Source organism: Malus sylvestris, chromosome 13 (assembly GCF_916048215.2).
Source record: "Malus sylvestris chromosome 13, drMalSylv7.2, whole genome shotgun sequence".
Lineage (NCBI taxonomy): Eukaryota > Viridiplantae > Streptophyta > Magnoliopsida > Rosales > Rosaceae > Malus > Malus sylvestris.
Window position 1 is genome coordinate 30,333,970 of NC_062272.1, and position 3,695 is coordinate 30,337,664.

Below are 3,695 nucleotides of genomic sequence, written 5' to 3' on the forward strand. Positions count from 1 at the left end.
GACTCAAAATGTAAAAACAAAGTTTAAAACACTAAACTAGACTCAAAGAATGCAAAACTAAACGCTAAAACACCAAAACAAAGTAAAAGACTCAAAACAGCAATTAAACACTGAAAACTGCCTTAAAAACACTTTTTGGGCAGTTTTGGACACAAAACACAATTTGGACGAAAATAGGTTATAACTTGACTCAAGATACTTAAAAACACAAAATAAATTAACTTCTAACTAATCTAACACTTCAAAATAAATGGGGATTGAGTTTTGACGAAAATTGAAACAAAACAAAACTTTGTAACTTGAACAGATTTTAAAAAGAATTTGGCTAAAGTTAATGAATGGAAAGCTAGCTAAGGGGTTCTTCTCCACACATGTCACACTTGCATACAAAACGATTTCCAATTGCTTCTCAATAAACCATGAATTCCCAACGCCCCAAATTAACCGTGAATTGCACTAATTAACCCTCAGATTTTCCTAAAGTTATCGAATTGGATGAATTGCATACGACAACCCAAAGCATTCCTCATAAGTTCCCTGCATGAATTGCATAACAAAGATACAAGCAAAGATCAGTAAGTTCCATGAAAATCATAAGCATTGGCGAGGCACTTGTTACTATGAATTCCATGAAACTTATGCCAAGAATTTACTTAACACGATTGTGATCAACAAACTTTACTACTTTTGAATACAAGTTCGTAACGATTAGGTGAAATTCCCTTATACCCTAGCATCAAACTTAAGCATGAAAATTAAGCGTGCACTCTCAACCAACACACACAAATCAGTTTTAATTCATGTAGATAAGCAAATTGAATTCACAACTTATGAAACGCAATTAGAAGTAATCAAATCATATATCAAGCATGAACACGGTTTCCAATCCCCCCCTAGCCAGAGGGGGTTTAGTTCCTCATACTCGCAAAGCAAAGATACATAAATTTAGACATTAAAATCCAATGAAAGAAAACACCTAGATGATCCAACTTGGACAGCAGGTGCATCCACGAATTCTCCTTCCTCCTTGCTTCGGTACTAGGTCTAAGAGCAGGGTTTGGGTGGTATTTGTATGGGAGAATGGGTAGGGAATGGTATGGAAGGGTTTAGGATTGATGGGGGGTGCGGCAAGGGTGTTTAAGGGCAAGAACTATGGCAGATGGTGAGTGAGGGGTGTGGCAGAGAAGGTGAATGACTTTCTGGCGCGTAGAATGATTGTGAGAGATGGTGGTTCAGCTAGGGCTGAGATATGAGTATATATAGCCACCTAAAACCCTAGGGTAATCAGATATGGACTTGGATAACCCAAATCCACAAGGAAAAAGGCTTAGGAAATCAGAATCCATAAGGAAACAGGTTAAAATGTGCGGCAGATAAGGGATAAGGAGGATAAGGCTTCTAGAATGCCTTGCAAGGCAAGGCAAAAGGTTCTAGATCAGGTATAGGTGCGGCATGGATTAAGGAATAAGGATAGGGCTTCTAGAAACCCAAAACCAAGAGGAAATAGGCCCTAACCAACGACAAGGATAAGGAAATGCTCTCCAACCTTTCTTTGTGTCTTCCAACGCTTAGGAACCTTCTAATTTTGCAGAAACTTAAGGCCATTTAGGTTTAGGAAAGATCAACCCAAAATAGCAACTTCTAGGCTTAACTTTCCTACTTCAATTAGGAAACCTTGTTTGAGTAGGAATCTTCATTCTTCTAGGAATCCATCTTCAACTAGGAATCCCTCGTTGATTAGGAATCCTTCTTCAATTAGGACTCCTTCTTGGACTAGGAATCCTCAAATCTTCAAATCTTCAATTTCGTCCAAACCTTTCGTTCCAAGCATGTGCTATTCAATCCAAGCTCACTTTTGCTCCAAAAAGCTCCAAATTGCATCTTTTTATGTAATATGCCCTTAAAACCTGAAAACACATGAAACTAGCTTAAAAGACTACTTGAACTAAGAAAACGTAAGGAAAATGCATAAGAACTAGCTAACTAAGGCGCATAAATATGCTCCTATCATCCCACAAAAATATTTTTTATGCCTCTAGGACCTAATTTGGATCTTTTAGGGTCATGAGACCTATAAAAGGACAAACACCCCCAAACTCTTAAATAATCCAAATTTGGCTTTCTGCCCTTCCATATAGGGGTGGGTTCAAAAAATCGAAAACCGAAAAAAACCGAAAACCAAACCGAACTGAGGCCGAAAAAAACCGAACCGAAACTGTCAAACCGAACCGAACCGAATCTGACCGGTTCGATTTCGGTTTTTGAGGTTTGAAAACCGAACCGAACCGAACCGAACCGATATATATATATTTAATTATTTTTTTAAATACTATAAATAGTTTAGTCATACAATCATAACAAAACATACCTTGTTGCTAAGTTGGTTTCGGTGAACCTTTTCAAGCCCCAACGCACGGGTTCGAACCTCCAGGATGTCTGAGATGTTTTTTAATTTTTTTGGAGAACTTAACAAAACCCTTTAACCCTAGCCACTAGCAGCCATACCTTTTCAGATTGATGTTTCATTCCCTTCCTCTCTCTCTCGTTCCCTGCCTCTTCTCCTCCAGTGTAACCCTAACCCAGCGCAGCCGAGCCTCCTCTCTCTCTCGCTCTGTCTCTCTCGTTCCCTGCCTCTTCTCCTCCAGTGTAACCCTAACCCATGGCGGCGCGACCCTTTTCCCTTATCCCTCTCCTCTGTACTCTGGACCCTCTCTCCTTCCTTCCCAACTCTGCCGCTCTTCCGCTTCATCTTTTTCCTTCACAGCGACCTGCAAGTTGCGTGTGTGGAAACCCTTATGGTTTGATCAGGAAGTACGGCCTCATGTGCTGCAGGCAGTGCTTCCGCAGCAATGCCAAGGAAATCGGCTTCATCAAGGTAAAGGCTTCGAGAACCCTTAGCTACTGATCGTGTTCTGATTCTGTTTACTAAGCTGAGATTACACCGTTTCCACAATGTAATTGGGTTTCATTTTTCGAACTTTTTGTTTGCAGTACCGTTAAGTGGCTGATATTCAAACATTCCAGGAGTCGATGATTTGGCCCAAGATGAGTACTAGTAGTAGTGGTTTCTGAGTTCTCATCAACTTTTAAGAAGATATTTTTGTTTTAGCTGATCTGCTGTTGAACTTGAATTGGTTGTCCGACTTAAGAATATTTGTTATTAATGAATTAAAGTTTGATTTATGTTCTCTTTTGTGTGGTTGTTTGTTGTTTCTCTTGTTCTTTTCTTGGTCATCTCGAGTTGCTTGCTTAGCATTCCTTGGTTCCGAAGAGATTTTTTCTTAACAATCTATCTATTATTGAACTTGAAACTGGCAGTCAGTGGTTATCCACATTCTATGTGTAGTGCTTGTTTTGAAAGCGATGTACCGTGTTCTTGCTATGTTCTTTAGGCTGTAGTTATGATACAGACTAAAGTAGTTTAAGCGGATGGGAAGGCTTGAGGAAACACATGAGGATTTGACATATGATCACCCCTTGCACTTGCTTTAATTGCAGAGGAATTCATTGCTTTTATGGTTGCCTCTACCAAAATTTAGTAATCTATCAACAGTGGCAAGATGATTGACATTACCATTTCATTTCTTATCAGATTAATTGGTTGAAATTTTAGATTATTTGGTTGAAATTTGAAATATATTTTAGATTGCATTGGTGAGGATTTGTAGTAGTGGCAAGATGATTGACATTACCAT

The 3,695-nt window shown here is 39.1% G+C and overlaps 1 long non-coding RNA gene across 1 annotated transcript; it reads left to right on the plus strand.

Moving 5' to 3' along the window:
• The first annotated feature begins 2,412 nt into the window (after positions 1 to 2,412).
• LOC126597013 (uncharacterized) lies at positions 2,413 to 3,183 on the plus strand. The gene is made up of 2 exons (XR_007614100.1): positions 2,413 to 2,875; positions 2,992 to 3,183. It is a non-coding gene; the product is annotated as an uncharacterized LOC126597013 (long non-coding RNA).
• The last annotated feature ends 512 nt before the right edge of the window (positions 3,184 to 3,695 follow it).